This window comes from Lonchura striata, chromosome 3 (genome assembly GCF_050655825.1).
Source record: "Lonchura striata isolate lonStrDom1 chromosome 3, ASM5065582v1, whole genome shotgun sequence".
NCBI classification, from domain to species: Eukaryota; Metazoa; Chordata; class Aves; order Passeriformes; family Estrildidae; genus Lonchura; species Lonchura striata.
Genome location: NC_140705.1, coordinates 80767853 through 80785651, shown reverse-complemented (window position 1 = coordinate 80785651; position 17799 = coordinate 80767853). Strand labels below are relative to the sequence as shown.

Sequence of the window (17799 nt, the reverse complement as noted above, 5' to 3'; positions counted from 1 at the left end):
CTGATCTAAAGGCAATCTTTAAAAATAAATGAAAAGGGGATGCAGTCTGTATCAGAGATGACCTAGCACACAGCTTAAAGATGCTTAAAAAGAGGAGAATTCAGTGTGTGTGGGATGCTGGAGAACTGCCGTGTGGTTGGATATGCAAAATAAAGATCTGTTTTGTAAAGGATCTGAGCACCTGGAACTTTCTTTTGGCATTAGCCTACCAGTCAAATAAAAGATAAATATGCTAATCTAATCAATCTATTAAATAATTATTTTTCAATGAAATGGAAGCTAAAAAAAAAATCCTAGTAACAAAGCTCTCCAATCGATACCTTTGCATAAATAATGTGTGAGTACAGAATGCTATATTGAAGCTACACCGATATTTGTTTATATACAGAATACACACACACACACATATGCCTTCTGCCACCCATATTCTATACTAGAAAAGACAGGATAGCTGATGAATAAGCCAAGATAAACAGGTTTTTTTGGATGATACCTTTTTAGAGCTGACTTCTCTGCGAAATTTAAAAAATGCATTTGAAATTAGAGGACTTTTTATAGAGGATATAAAAAAGTAGATGGAAGAAGAAATCACTTAGAGAAATGCTAATCTCCTCCTCCACAAACTGCCCTTTGCTATGACCCTGACCTTTAGTTCTGTCAGTTGAGAAGATCCTGAAATATTTGTTGTGATATTTTGGGAATAGACAGGTACAGATAGAGCTATATGCTGGCTACTCTGACTCATTCCTTCCCTACAGATGAAGGTGTAAGGAAAAATCTATATAAGCATGCATACATACACATTATTTGACATGCACTAAGACATGCGTGTTTAAATTAAAAAAGTCCCTCAAAGTTATTAATATTTATTTGTGCAACACTGAGCTCTGAAACATGAAATTCATAAGTAGTGATTTCAGTAATCATCATACTTGCATATTTTCTTACTGCCTAATTACTTGACTTCTATGCTGCCTGTGCTCACATGGACGCCCTCTTTGCTGAGCACATTTGTTCTGTCACAACCCACAGCCATCCATGCTGTAGATATCCTGTTTGTCTGCACTGAACGTGGTTTCACACATGAGAGAGACTGTGAGACACGCAACTGTGAAAACAGTTCCTAATTTTATTAATGCTGTTACCAGGCCTGCCACTGCCAAGTGCTGTGCAGCAATTACAGTGAACTACTTAATACAGTGGCCAGTGGGAGAGGAGGAGACTCTTTCTTAGTGGCATAGTCAAATGCAGCAGCTGTTTTAGGGATAAAAACATGCACACAGCTGGCTTCTGGGCTGTTGTGTTCACTAAAACACTCGCTGTGACTACACATAAGCAAGCATGAATTTCACATTCTTGGCATTATAGTTGAAGATCTCTTGTAGATTTTTTTGGAGAGTGAGTTTCTGTCATGCACTCCAAGTTTTTATTGTATGAACATCAAACAATGTATGTGTTGATTGTATTCCTTAAACTCGGGTTCTGAAAGACTTTGGAATCTATCCCTCCTTCCTTTGTGATAATCTCAGGATGTAACCAAAACTCTTTTGAATAAACAGGTAACTTAGAAAGGATATATTGATCTAGTCCAATGCATACTGGCTGCTACCCCTTTGTGAATAAGGCTCCTTCAGATGTGTTGCTGTTTGTACACCTGAAACTGCTGCTTATCTGTGCAAAAGTAAGCCACTCCGTTTAAACAAATGACGGAAAACATAAAATCAATTGGATATCCTGTACAGAACACTGGGGGATTTTTTCAGTGTTATCAAGTTTATGCCATATCAGTAATTGGAAATTACTGTTGAGCCAATAGCACTTATTTTAGGAAGAATGAACCCTGTGATTATTTTTGATGTGATTATTTGGTTTGCTGTACAGTCACACTGAACTTTGTCTAATGGTTTCTTTCTTTGAGTTCAGGGTTAGGTTGCAGTATTTCACGCCTACTTTACATGACCAGAAATGACACATCACACATGTGACACATGTGACAAAACAACCAAAAGCAAAACTCATACTTGCAATTTTATAAACCCTTAAGGAGTGATTGTATCCTCCTCCTAATTTGTTGTGTTTCTGCAGTTAAAAATCTCACTTATTATAACTAAAAGATAGGTTTCTTAAGCTAATTTAAAGCTGAAATGTGACTTGTCTTGCATGTATCACACTGAAGAATGTACTATCTCATAAAAGTTAATTTATCTTGCTTCTTGGAATTGCTCTGCAGCTATGCTGCAGAGATAACATAACAGTGTCAAACACCTCTTTTCAAAAGCAAGCAAGCAAACAGCTGTGAGTGATTCCCCAAACCATCATTTATCATGCAATGTTCAGAAAGTCACAAGTGGAGATGCAAAGATCTCACTCCTATCCAGGGCTGCCCTACATATGTAGGATAATTGACTTCCTTACAATAGCAATTGGAAAACTGGAGCTTCTGCAGTTGTGTGCTTATTTGTAATCAGTTAGTGTAAATCAGAATCTCAGAACAAGCTGATAGCTCACAAATACAGCAAAAATGTGGGTTTATGATGCATATTATCAGATTTTGTCTTTTTTACACAGAAAATCCCTCCCTTTTCCTCCATCTCTATATTCTCCTCAAGCCAAGTTGATTAGAAACAGCCTAATATCTTGGAACACACACACACTCTCAAGTGATAAGATATTGGTCAGAGAGATTGACATTGATTAATTAGTGCCTCTGAGGTCTCATACTTAAAGGAGAAAATGTTGATATTGTGAACATTTTTTTTAGTAGATTCTGATGTTTTATAAATGAAACTGGCAATTTAAAAATCTGAGGTTCAGTAACATAAAATATAGCACAATGAAAAATCCACATGCTGTGATTTTACCAGGAGTGAAAACTAACTTTTACTCTGGAGAGTACAGAGACTTCTCACAGTTCAAATAATAATAGAAAAAAGAAGAGTGCTTTACTGGCATTTTTAGGTCATGTTTCAATACATACTGAAATATTCTCTTTTATTGCAGAGTTGTTCCAGATTTAATTATTTTAATTTTTTTTTCCAGCAAATACATTAATGGAGCTTTGAACTCTCATTAGAGCGATGATTTATTTTCTCCTTTCAGTTGTGTAAAGTTGCTGGAGCTGTGTGGCTATATTGGGAGCTAATTGGGTGGCAGATGTAGAGAGGTATAATGAATACAAACCAAATGCACATCCACTGTAAGAATTATATTTGCACTTAATCTAATATGTATTCATAGCACGAGTGATGGGATGACTTCTTACTCTTTCACCTTCAGAGTTTAAAGTAATAAAGTTCACTATGCAGGAAAAAGACAACAGTGAACATAGTAACATAAATGAAGTAGAATCTGCCTTCTTTTTTGCATGTAAAATGTTGGGATTTTTTTTCCAAAAAGAAAGAAGGTGTCTGATATTACAAGTGCTGCTATGTGTGGCTGTAGCAGTTTCCCAAGTGAGTCATCAAAATTCAGGATCCCCTGTGTCAGGTCCAGTAGGAAGTACTATCTGGACCTGAAATACAGAGTAAAAGGATCTTTTCCCTGCCCTTAGAATTACGTATCTGGATGTCATTGGGCATGTCATTAGATGCCTATCTGTATTTTCAAACACCTTGTAGTTTAAAGAAGTCTATATTTCAACATTTATTTGCCTGTGGAGAGAATCTAGAATAAAGATAAACCAAGTCTAATCATTACAGAAGGAATTCTGAAATAGAGGAGAATTTGGTTGCAGTTTCTTTTGACAGATATTGTAAAAGATTATCCTGGCTTAGTTAAAAATAATAGCAAACCTGTTTTGAAAAAGAAGCCTAGGTGAGTTTTGGCAACCCTTTTTTTTTTTTTTTACCATTTATACTGATTTTTGTGTAAGTGATTTTCTCTATGAAAAATCAAAAGGGAACAAAAGATTGACCTAAGTGAAGATGTCATTCTCTTAATATGAACATGTCAGATGGCAAAAAATCCCAAGCCACTTTCTGAACAATTTTATGGAGCTTGGAACTATTCTGTTCATGACAGTGGAGTTTTAGTAATTTCATGTTAATTTTGTTCAATTTTTTTCCCTGTAAGAAAGGGTAGGATTGAAGATCTGCACCATTTATTGTGATTGATGTCTCATTTTAGCTGTCAGCCAGCAGTGGGCTTTGTTCCCAGTAGAGGTCAGCTGTGAGAGAGCAGAATGCCCACAGGTACGCCCTCATCCTGGGCAGAGCTCAGATGCCATTTCCAAGCCTGGGGGCTCTCGGGTGTCTCCTGAGATACCTGTAATGAAATCTGGTCCCACATATTCAGAAGATGGACTCAAAATGAACCATAGCAGCTAGTTACAATTTTTTTGTTCACTGGTCCTAGCTATATTCCTTGCTGATAGCCAGTGTCAGTACATGTTCTCCTGCAATGTACTATACAAAGATAAAATTACACAGTTAAATAGTCAAAAGCCAGCATGTGAAAGCAGAGTGATACCTTCACTCAAATACCATTGCCCTAGAATTTCAGCCATTTCTTCATGCTTCTTAATCATACTTGGCTCAGATGGATTAAAGACACATTTCCCTCTGCATGGAAGTCTCATTGAGCTTTCTGTGACACAGGCTGATTAATCTCATTCAATTTATGCCTGTTTCCTTTGGGGAGACATATCAGTGTCTGGGACGGGAGAGTCCATCTTTGCCTATAGGGATCAGTCACATCGGTGCAATTAGTCTGTAACAGTTCATAGCCTCAGATCACTTTTGTATAAGAGTGTATTTCACAGCTGTATCTGACTTGCTTGTATGTATTCAGAGTCACACGAGTTATTAAAAATTTCCTTGCAAAGTACAAGTTTTCTGCTGGACAGAAATAAGTGTTTATATGTCCATTTCTGGGATATTTCTCCTCAGAGATTTGCATGGTGAAAAGAACACTTTTTCCTCAGCTGCAAATGCAATCCACTTTTTGAGTACAAGGCTTTTATAATCCTGGGCTAGGAAGAAATTAATCAGAAATCAAAAATTATTTTCAATTCTTATAATTACCATTTTACATATGGTAATTTACATATGTTGATTTTTCTTTTCTTTTGAGAGGCTGAAAAAATAGCAAAAGCCCACTCTTCACTTCTTAATAGTGTTTGAATGGATAGATACTTCAGACTTAAATTGTGCTATTATTGTTATGTATGACAGACTATTTCTATTCAAAATAAAATATTACTTACACAGGCTAAATTTTGCCATATTATCACAGCTTTAGAGGGTTATTTGATTAATTTAAAGGGACCATTTTAGGCTACTAAAATAGATGAATATGTGGTCTGACACAGTTTGGTAATTTTGATGTCTATGTATACACAACTAAGATGACTGGGGGAACAAATCGACCCTTAAGCTTAAAATACAGGCTGTTTTCATTCTCCACACCAAAAATGTCAGATCTGTGGTATCAAAGCACACTGACTTACTTGCTGCATGTTCTGCTCTATGTTGCCAACGTACTCTGTACTAAGGAAATGACAATGGATACTGTCCTGTACATACTCTGTACGGTGCCCATTTATACCAGGTGCTGCAGTCTTGCATCTTTGCTCTCTTGCATTGCAATAGAGGTATTCCATATAAACTGGTTTCCAGAAAAAATTAAGCCATATGTCATACACTGATAAGATTTTTCCACATGGTTATAAATGGAAGTGCTGTTCTGCTTCCTTATCACAGGATTTAATTAACTTACACATCTGTGTCCACAGAACCAATTTGGCCACTCAGTTGGCTAGTCACTAATTCAATACCTATGCAGAGGCTTGCAACCCAATGCAGGTGTGCCATAAGCCAGTATCTCTAGCATGTAAAGAGTCCAAGCTGTTTGAAGAAAAATGTTGGGGTTTTTTTTGTTTTGTTTTGGTTTTTTTGCTTTTTTTTTAACAAAAAATATGTTACTGAGGTGAAAACTCCAAGTTATACACAACATGCAGCAATTTTATTGTAAAGAAGTTCTTAGATGAGCACCCTGTGGTCTGCATGTGCCTACAAAGGGGTATGTTTATGGAAAATATATTAGCAATGCAAGCAAAATAGCTGCAAACAAAATTAACTCTCAATGTGAAATGCTAGGAACATAAAAAAAGAGAACACATTTAAAAAACTGAAGGTGTCTCCTGGTCCTCCTTCCAAAGAGTGAAATAAAATTATTAAGAGAAATGTAGTAGGGGCTTTTATTGTTAGTATTACTTTTTTCTTTGTTATTATTATTACTTTTTTTTAAATAATAGACTTCAGTAAACTGATTAAAAAGAAAAGTTACTAAAAAAGAAAATACAGCTGTAGCCTTGAGTTATATGAGAGCTGCAGGAAGGCAGGCCAGGTGTGTAGATGTGGGTGATGATGAGAAATAAGAGGGAACAGGGCTGCTCTTGCTCCTTTAGAAACCCATTCAAGGGCTGCATGTCCGTGTGAAAGCATGTCCTCTGCAGCTGCTCACCAAGAGTGTGCAAATCACAGGGCTGAATGGTTGACAGAGAACCTTGATATCTTTCTCAACACAAGTAACTTTTCTGTGGCCTTTTTTTGTTAAAGTTTATAATGAATCAGTTATTTGAATTACTCAACAGCAGTCTGAAATATCACTGCAATGGCAAAAATTGCTTTGATTGACTTTGTTTTTTGTTCTCACTTGAACTACTCTCCTTTTTTGTCTCTAGAAGGCTGTATTGGGTTCATCATGCAAAGGGATGGAGGCTGTAACAAAAGGCTGAGAAGCATCAGAGAAAATAAATTGTGGAAGTAAACTTTTCAGAGTATTCTGGCCCTGCCCAGCACTTCTGAGAAGGGAGCTCTTCCTCACTTCCAGGCTGGAGTGACTTCCTATATTTCCTGAGCCTTCCCTTGGTGTAAAACTAGTTACTCCTGGCTGCTTATATCTCTGCACAGCTGGTGAAAGGAATATCAGGTTCTGAGTATTTTACATGTCTGCAGTGAGAGGTCTCCATTCATCCATATAATAGCTAAATGCTTTGTCCATATAAAGGTAGTTTAGAATTTTTGTCATTTGACACTATTGCCATTCAGCAACATAATACTTAATATGTATTATTTCCACAGTTCAATAAAGCAGAAATTAGCTAAAAAGGAAAAGGAAAACAGTTATTTCTGTTTAAGCATTAAGAGGAAAAAATATACCTGAAGAAGTTTAATATCTTAACTTCTCAGAAGTTTACCAGGGGTGATCTGGCCTTACGGTTTAAAGTCTAAAATACTGGGAAAAAATAAAGATATTATATTGACAAAATACTCTGCTTTTCCTATTTTCTCCCAGCTATGTATTTTTAACTTTTATTTTCTGAAATCTCATTTACGGAATTCATTTTTCCTAACAATAGGTTTAGCAAGTAAGTCAGTCTTTTTTCACATCCTATTGCTACTGCCATATTCTAGGCAATATTGTAGATATTTTAATATGTTCAACAGGACATAAATTATCTTGGAGGACATTCATGGTTGTTTTGGGGTGTGCACTAGACCCAAAGCAGTTTTGCTATGGAAAATCATCGAAACAGTGATGCCTGAAATTTGTCTCTTCATAGGAACTTAAAAAATAATGACAGCTGTACCAAGAAATTTGCTTATAGAAGGCCTTAACACATTTGTCTAGACTCAGTCATACTTCATACTCATTATAACCTGTAGAAGGATTATAAGAAAATGAAATGTAGAGAAAAAAAAAAGGGAAGATCTGCTTTTCCTTGAATTTCACACTGGCTTCATTTACGTTACCTGACATTGTCTATGACAAATATAACCATAACAGTGAAATTTAAAAATATTTAATAATATAGATTAATTTGATTTTAACTTATTTGATTCTAATATATGCAGCATTTTATTTATTATGTGCCGTATACACAGTGGAAATTTCTCAATAATTAGCATAAAGCTAGCTGTTCTGAAAACAAATAGGAAGATTCCCGTGTCAATAATGTTAGAATTATTGGCTGTAAAAATGTTGAGAAAATTGAATTAAAAATGTAGCAGTATGAGAGAGATTCTGTTTTAAAATGGTCTCACTCAAGTTCAAATTACAGGTCATAGATGAAAAACTAGAAGGATTCTGTAGGATCAAAACACAAGAGAGTTTGCTAGCTTTGGTCTGCTAGAAATGCACAAACACACTAGAGAATAAGAAAATTGGCTGTGCAACCATTAAGCTATAGTATGTAGCAAAAGCAAATATTTTTATGGGTTGGCATCAGTTTGAAAACTGTGATAAAAGTGGCTGATTTTAAGACAATGTTTTAATTAAAAAAATATATATAACACATTCCTATATAAACAAGAATTGTTTCTAATGGGGCAGAACTCTATTCAAGACCTTATGAAGTGAAGAGTTAATCATAGACCTGAAAAAATAGATGAAACTGATTTTATCTCGATTACATTTTTATTGTGAGTTCTGCCAAGAATTCATAGTCTCAGGGGGTTGAAAAGGACAATTTAATAAAGCTGAAAGTAATATTGAGACAATCAACTGGAGAAAATGTAAACAGAAACATGAAAAAGATAATAGTACATTGCTGAATAATATTTTACTAGATGCCCAAATTGCACATTTCAGAATGATGTTGTTGCAGTGACTTAAGAAAAGAAAAGAATGGGTCAAAATAAAATGAAAAACATCTCTAAATCATATTGAAACATGGATAAAAGCTGGAACAATCATTGTAACAAGTCTCTTGGATTTCAGGAAGTAGATAGTGGAAGCAAAATGTTAAAGACAAATATCTATGGTCATCAGATCTAAGAATGGAAAAGCAGAGAAAGGAGTTCTCAGTTGTACCGGGAATCCTGATAATATTATTGCTCTGTGACTGTATGATGATAACAGAACTGACAAGAATCCATGAAAAGCAGAATTTCAGTCACTTGGAGTCTGCATTTGGAGAACGCCAGATGGTTGAGTCATACAACATGATGATGCAGTCCTTTTAATTCTAACCAGTTACACAGCAGTTTGTTTAAGTTAGACATTTTGAAATCTGTATGTCTAATTAACTTTCATCTGATAGTTTTAAAAGAACTAGCAAAAGACCCTCATAGGCATTTTATTTTGGTTATTACAGGGTTGAAACATGGGAATTTTCAAGTTGGGAAAAATTTAAATTGTACCAATATTTAAAAATGGCATCAGGACTAAATCAGGAAATTAAGGGCCTATCAAGATAAGATTGCTTAAACACAATTAATTTCCATCAACATTAGTTTCACCAAAAAAAAATTGTCAGACGAATTTGATCCCATCTTTTGACAAGATTACAAGTTCTTTTCAATCAGGATAATATTGTTGATGTAATAAAATTTTTAAAGGACGTGCTCTCTCTCACACCAGAAGACATTTTGCAAAGAAAATAAAGGAATAAAAAATTAACCTAACACCTATTAATTTTATTGAAAATATAATCATATTTAAGTGTAACTGCAAATAAGCCATTACGGTGAGGATTTGGTCCGCATGAGGTTCATTTCCCTCACACCTTATCTTTCTTAATGAGACAAGAAAACATGATATTTTCTTCATGAAGTTTTCTTTTATCACTAAAACTAGTGGAGGATTAAATGATATAAAGCTGGTGAATGACAGAGCAATCTGACTTTCTTTAAAAAACGGAACAAGTTATTTTTTTGGAAGCCTGTGCAGTGAGTAACAGTGTGAGCCATGCTTGTAGGATGGAAAAGACTCCATGCTGGGAAATAGGGACTGAAAGGGGTTTGATTTTATAATGGATAATCAGATACACGTGGAGCTCCTGTGGTGCACTACGGCCAAAGTGCTAAAATGATCATTGGACTATAATGAGGAGAATATGAATAAAAGCAGAGAGCTTGCATTATTCAGGTGAAGATTTACTGTGAGGGAACAGGGAAAGTGCTACACAGACTGTAGCCCCTTGGCAAGGGAATTTTGGGGCTTTGTGCCTCTGCTAGAGGAGAAAGGGAGGCACTCAAGTGCCACTGCCGGTGTCCAGCAGCTTGCCACCATGCTGCATCACTGCTCATCCTGCCCTGTGAAAAGGATTTTCTCCCTTCTAATTTCTTCTTTTTTAATCATTATTATTTATTTGGTTTTCTTTAGAAAGAAGGGTTTGATAGAAACTCTGGTTGAGCTTAAAGGACTGGAAAATATGCTGAAAATGAGGGACTACAGTTCAAAGTCTTGACTTACTAAAGAATAGAAAAGTGGTACAAAGGCTTCTATAATTTCTCTGGAAAAGACTAGCAAAATCCATTGCCTGGAATTAGAGAAATTTAGCCTTGAAGTAATTTACCTCAGAGAAGGGAACTGACCACTGGAAAAACTTACTGTAGCCTGCAGTGGATTTTGTCTAAAGAGAAAATTTGAAACCATGATCAGTTTTTATTCTGGCTTATCTGCACTATTTGTCTTGATACAGAAATTCATTTTGGGGAGTCCTGTAGATGTGTAATATAAGAAGTAACATTAAATAATCAACAGAACCCTTCTGATATTAATATATTTCAGTCAAAAATATAAAATTGTCATGTTATTCTGCTGAGATGATCTACAATAAGGTCTTATTGATGCTTTTTAAAAATGTACTTTGCAAATAATTTTAATTTATGAGCTAAATAGTAGACATATAAGATATGAAATCTTGAAGTTCTCCACTAAGTAATAAAACACTGACTTTTCTGATTGACATAACGAACAGAAATACACCTAGATCAAAAAATCTGGTCTTTTGTCTCCAAACAAGCATGTTCAGAGACCTCCATTTCTGTCCATGTAGGAAGAGGAAAGTACAAAATACTGCAGCTCTAGAGGTTAATTCTGCAAGTCAGGAGGCTCTGTCCTGCTGTGGGAACACAGCCCACAGCCCCAGCCTGCCTGTCGGCCACCCTTGTGGCCTTGCATGGGATCATGCAGGACATGTGCTGGGGCTGGACTTGGGACAAGGGGAGGAGGTAATGGAGGGGCTGGAGTAAGGGCACAGATAGACACTGCTGCCACTAGTGCGATGTTAGAAAATCTTTTCTATATTTTCAGGTTTCTTTATTTGTATAGTTTGAAAGGTTTTGGTTATTTTATTTTTGACCAGTTCTACTTTAAATTACATATTGCCTCAAGCCATTTTGTTTCTTCTTTCGTTGCACCTGCTGGCACCAGTTTCACCTCATTATATCCACTGGCATTGAGTTTCACCTCATTATACCCACTGGCCTTTTAGTATTGGAGCTGATTCAGCCATCCACTCCACTGCCATGCTGCCCTTCCTGCTTGAAATGATTCAGAGCCTGGCCTTCACATGTGGCCTTCACCAAGAAGTTAACAAAAAAAGGAAGTAAGCCTGTTAGAACACACCAACACACCCTGCTTCTTGTATGGTCGGTCATTTGGTCTGTTACAGGCATGCTGTCTGCACTATCAGTGAAATGACAAAAACTGCCTTCTTTTATGGTCTTTGCTGGAAAAAATTTCCAAGATGATCTGTGCAGTTTGTGACCAGCACCTCTGCTAAAAGAAAGAAAGGCTGAAGTGATCAAGGAACAGGATGGGGTGGATTTCAGTGGGCTGGGGAGTGGTGACATGTTCCTTGGGAGAAAGCACTGCTGCAGGTTGCTCCTAGAAAAATCAACATCCCAAAATACAAGAATTCTGCTGATGTAAATGGAGAAGGGCAGGTCTCTGTCTTCTTCAGCCAACTGCATTCATGGTAACCTGAACACCCAAGTCCCTTCAGAAGTTGCCTCAGAAAACATACCACACCTTTGTTTCACTCTCTAGGTTTTAATTTCCCCGCCAGTCTTTTTTTTTTTACCCACTGGTCCTCTGAAATATCTCTACAGTTCTCCTGGCTTACCCTCTGCCTCAGACACATTTCTATAAAGCTGCAGCCTCAGCATTACTTTGCTTTTACATGTATTTGAGTGTGTGTATGTACTATCTACATCTGGAATGAGGGGCTGTATTAAGAATAAAATAATTATAAAAATAATTAAATGGTCTCACATGGAAAGCATTTGGAAAGGAAAATACCAGAGTAAAAATGGAAAAATAAGTACGTGTCAGGTCAGCTGCAGGTTAGGAGTAGCTCTCTGGGAAGCCAGTGGGATTTGCTGGTGCCCTGTATGGGAAGGCAGAGACCGAGCAAGCACAGCTGCCCTGCAGCACTCTGGTGACGAGGACTGCAGTTATGTCTGCAGGAAGACTTTAACCTTGCCAGCCTCAGGAGTATTTCTCAGAAGTTAAGGACATCAACTTTAGCAAGACTGTGCCCAAAGATAGTTATGACCAAAAGGGAAATCCCTGGGGCAGGCTGCAGGAAGCTTTTGAAGGTACTTGTGCCAGCAGATATCTGAGGCATGGGCATAAGAGAAGGAAGTTCACCTAACAGTCAAATTCATATGTTAAACCCTTCTCAATTCATTCCTGCATCGAGGAGAAACACTGCAAACAAAGACATCATACACTGAGTTATTTGTCAGCGTCTAAATTAAGAAAGGATTTTAATACCTTGCTTTGAGAGATTTACTTCAGTGATTAAAGTCAGGCATGATTTTAGGAACCTCAGAAGATCAGCCACCTGATAAACTCCCTGCTTCAGGTTAAAATAAATTACATTTAAAAAGCATGTTTCTTGAAAAAAAAACCACAAGGAAGAGATATTATAGCAACAAAAATTTGTCTTAAAAATTATTAAATTGTTTGGTCTTTCAATAATTGAAAAGGCTTCATTACCATGCAAACAAAAACCAGCCTGGCTATTCACCTTTCAGAAGATGGCATTTGCATTGCTATAATAGGAGAGAAGAACCTTAGGAAACTAATGAAGGAGCATAAAAATGCAAATTACTGCAGCTAATTGGCTGTGCCTTCTTACACCTTCTGAATTATTAATTTATGACTGAGTAAATCTGCCCCTTTTAAATAATATAATAAAGAACAACATTGTGTTCTATGCTGTTGGGTGGATAGTGTTTGTTCCCTTAATTTTATGGTGAGTTGCTCTTGTTTGCACTAGCAAGATGCTTACAGTGCTCTGCATAACTCTGCAGGTCCATCACTCTTCTCCTGCAGACTGACACCATTTTATTTCCTTTTTCTAATTCCTGACTGGGAAATAACAAGACAAAAGATGATGTCATTATTACAATAATGCTAATAACATCTTTATTGCCATTGGCAGTAAAGTTTAATCATAAAGCAGGCTCAGAATTCTGCAGAGACCTATTTACATGCCAATATATGAGTAATTCCATCCAGTTCAGTGTAGTAATTTAGAGATGGTTGCTGCCCAGGTGGTTGAAGAAATCAAAATAAAAGATTTGATAACTGTGGTCGATATGCGCACATTTTCTCCTGAATATTATTTTTTTCCCATGAAAAATTTGGTAAGAGTGAGGAACTGTTTATTTTACCTGGGGTTTCCAGCCCTATGATACGGCCCTTTGGCATACATGAGCACAATTTTGCAAGTGCCAGATATTCTACCTGGCAGACCTGTATGTTCACAGTGTACACACATTCACAGAAAGGCCCTCCCATTCCCTGTGCACACTCACTGGGACTGTGCAGGGCATGAACAGTGTGTCCATTACTTTCTGAACTTGCCTTATATTGCTTGAATGCTTCACAGTTATCTGAAAAAGCTTGGAGTCATATATTTAAGTAATGCTGGGCAACATGGGCTTAAAAATTAAACTTAGCTTGTATGATTTCCTTTTTCATTGATGGCTTTCTATATTTCCCTGCAGCATACTTAAATTAACAATTTTTATTTTAAAAAATATGTGCTACAGCACTGGGTACTTTCGTGCTGGGGGTGCCTGCATGACAAGGTTGGAAGAATTTGGCTTGTGGGATGGATCATTGCCTTAGAGGACACAGGTAGCCACTAAATACAGCAGGTGGGAATGCCTCTCCTCCTTCTGTAAGGCAGAATGTTTTTTATTACAAAAATCAGCCTGTTAACATGAAGTTTCTCATTCTCAATTTTAGTCTCCAAACTATTTCTTCTTTAAAATGTAGCCAAAACAGGTTAAACATTTTGTTGCATTTGATTTTATGTTGCTTAGTGCATGCTACTCCAAACTAAAAAAGACGTCCACATCCCAAGGAACTAATTTGTGTGTTCCAGCCACTGCTGTGGCTGGGGTGCCTAAACCCACTACCACAATGAGGCAGTCATGGACAAAGCTTTGCCTGATTTTAAGGCTTCAGTTATGAAGACAACACAAGGGAATAGCAGTTAGTCCAGGGAAATTCTAGTGTTGAAGTTAGGTAAACAAATGCCAAAGAATATTAAGGCTGATTTTTTTTGTTTATCTTTGAGGACTTTTATAATTTGACTGTGCACAAGCTTTGCCTGGGTCTTCTTTTATAGCATCCAAATATCTCACTAGTATCAGTGCATTTCTCAGGTGGGAAAGGAACATTATTTTCAGTTTATAGAAGTGAAATTGAGAGATGCAGGTTGGTTAAAATAGCTCCCCAAGGCTGCCTATGAAGACTTAGGCTGGAATTTGGACTGTCATCCCACTTGCTGCAAAAACTACCGAGCCATTTTTTGCAGTCTGAATTTCCAGTATTTTCTAAACAAAGAATGTCAGTATTTTCTAAACAAAAGAAAAGAATACAAACCTTGCTTTAAGATGCCAAAGAGATATTGTCTTCTTAGGCAACAGAAACTTGGTTGTCATAGCATGCCAGTTTTTGTTGAGCAAATTTCCATATATCAACCACTGAGAAACTCTCTGTAGCGGATCTGTGGAATATTATAGTCCAGGATCAAAACCAAACCTACTGCCATTTGAAAGGGTCATATTAAGCATTAGGTCTATACTATGTGTTACTTAAAACGTTAATGAAGTATGTAACAACTGTTAAACTAAAGCCAACAAAAGCAGTGAAGAAGTAACCCTGACATATTACCCAGAAGAGCAAGGAGGAAAACACTCCAGGAAGTATTTCAGTAACAACCCATAGGTGGTAATTAAAGGCACTTAGACACAAAAGAATTTCATCCAGATAGATGCATGGGGAATGTAGCATTTACCAAAAACTTGCTGATAGTGTCTCCTTCAGTAATCTCTGAAGGCCCGGAATCTTCTCTCTTAACTAGGAAGGAGAAGAGTAGCAATGTTTTAATGCTCTAAGAATTGTTGAAGAAATTAAAAATACTTGAAAGATATAATAAGTGTCCATAGATTCGCAGAGAGAAGAAGCAGGCATACAGGGACAGTAATTTTCGTTTGTCAGCAGGCCAAAACCTAAAGGGATTAGCCTGCAGCAAATTAGATTAAATATCAAGGAAAAATATTAATTAGTCATGAAGGGAATTTTTAGAATTAACATCATTGAGACTGAGGCTAAACTTCCTAAAGCACAGCTAGAGATGGTTTAAGGTCAGTTTAAGTCTCCCATCACAAAAAGGGGAGCTTACTAGGAACAGTGCAGCTTACTAGGAACAGGCTCCTCTCACATTCTAGCCATAGGCTGTCTTTTGAACCTCAGCGAGGGTTTTTGTCTCCCTTCTGGAAAGTGACTGGTCGAGTAGCCCTCGATCAGTTTCAGTCCACTTTCTCCTCCTTCATATTTTAGCCCAGTAGCTGTACACTTCTTAAAAGGCTTTCTCATTAGCATCTGAAGAAAAGCTGACCTCTGGAAATGTGCCACTCTCCCTGCCTTGCTGGGGAGGAGGTGGAGATGTTCATTCACAAGGACATGACATATTCTGCAAGATGGGTGAGCAGTCACAATCTGAGCTTCTTTAAGACCAGAGTTTTGACGACAAAGCCAAAGCAATACTTACTACGCCGCGAGGAAAGAAACCCAGCCCAGTGACAGAGAAGTGCCACACTGACCATTCCTTTGGGAAGAGCCACATTGCTTCTTCCCAAGCTCTGCGCTTCAACCCTGAGGCGAGTATTGCGTATCTCTGCTGGCAGTGCTGCACTATCACGTGCTCGGCTCCTCGCTGGCAGCGTAACCCCGCCAATTCCGAGCAGAGGGAGATCGCTGTCACCACGCCAAGTGTCCTGGTGGGAAAGGGGCGGTGGGCGCCCAGGCTGTCCAGTCCATCCCCCGGGACTGCGGGGCTCCCTGGGCCCGGAGTGCCCTCTAGCGCTGGCAGAGATACCCAGCGAGATACCTGACTTGCCATAAGTACTCCTACTTTGGCCATAAGACATTCCTATTTTACCATAATTTTCCATAAAGCAGCTCAATACAGAAGACACAAAGTGATGGGCAACCCACACTTGCAATACTTGTGACGAATAAACCCAAACCATTTCAATTTATGGATAGAGTTTTATTGTAAATGCAGGTGAAGCCAATGGGAAGAAATTATGATGTCCAACTCAATTCAGAAGGCTGAATGATTTCTTTATTGTAACTATGATAAAATACATTAATATACTATATAAAAGGAGGGTACTAAAACTACATACTACTTTCTCTGACTCTAATACAACTCGTGACCCTCTCGCAAGAGTCCAGACACAGGTGAATCGGATTTGCCATCAGGCTCAAACAATCCTCACCAGAATCCAATCAAGCACTCACTCCAGGTAAACAATTCTCCAAACACATTCCACATAGGAAAAACAAGGAGCAGAAATAGAAATAGTTTTCTCTTTCATTTCTCTCTGTGCACCTCTATGAAAAGTCCTGAGAGGGAGAGAAATGTGCTTGCCACAACAGTTTTATTTAAACTCACTAGAATCTGAAGAGCATATTCACTAATGTGAACAGGGAAGGTTGCTCTTTGTAAGGGTGATGCTGTGCTGCTCAGCAAGTTGTGTACCTGGGACTGTTTGACCTAAGAGAAAACGACTGGCTACATGTGATGCAAACAGATTAAAGCTGAAGAAGGAAAATGTTTTTAGTTCTTGTCTACCCTCACCTCTTTTGTCTTGTATTTTAACTTCCCATCTGGTGGGAATTTTATTTTTGAAATTACAAATGTGACGCAGCTTTATAATACTGTTTTTTTCCAGGTGACCTTTGATGCCAAATCTCATATTTTCAATTTCTAGGTCTCCTAAATTCTTATTAGAATTAAGATGAAATTATCTACTTTGCATTAAATCTGCTGCTGGAAAAGTGTTGACAAACCAGCAAGTCTATTAGGGACTGCAGGGCAAAAAACCCATGTGACATGCCAGCTGTGGAACATACCACATCTGCTCTTAGCAAGTCACTCACTCTAAGTCTGGGTTTTCTTTTTGAAGAAGATTCTACTTCCTGTTCTGACTATTGTGGAGATGGACTTGGGCTGTAGGTGAAGATCCTGTTGTGGTTTGACACACAGGAAGATTGGGTTATAAATAGGCTCAAGAAGGTCAATAAAGTAAGTGACATGCCTGTCAAACCCAGATGGGGTCATCAGAGAAAAGCCTGGGTGAGGTCTTTTGAGAAAAGCTTTGTATCTCTTCTCAAAAGTTTTGCCAGCACTGAATGCACTGCTCTTTTAATGACTGAGGAAATTATTGACAACATGTCTCCAAGCACTTCTCTGGTAGGATTTTCCATATTGTGTTATCTTCAAAGTTAGTCAATCCCTGTAATTCCACTTGTCACATTACTCACTGTTGTGAGTTAGGTCTGCTTCTGCAGTAGCCATCATTTACTACTTCAGGTAGTAACTAAAGAACCAAGAAATAGTTATTTAGCAGGGCTACATCAGAGGGAATAAATCACTTATGACTAGGTGAAGACATAATATTTACCCTCCCAGAGAACTTGCTTCCATCTGTGTATTCAGCACCAAAGTCTACCTGTAACATTTTTATGGTTTTGTAA

General features: G+C 37.6%; 1 long non-coding RNA gene across 2 annotated transcripts in view; it reads left to right on the top strand.

Moving 5' to 3' along the window:
- Window positions 1-17799, top strand: part of LOC110469413 (uncharacterized) — a 99154-nt gene that overhangs the window by 25112 nt on the left and 56243 nt on the right. The window lies entirely within an intron of this gene.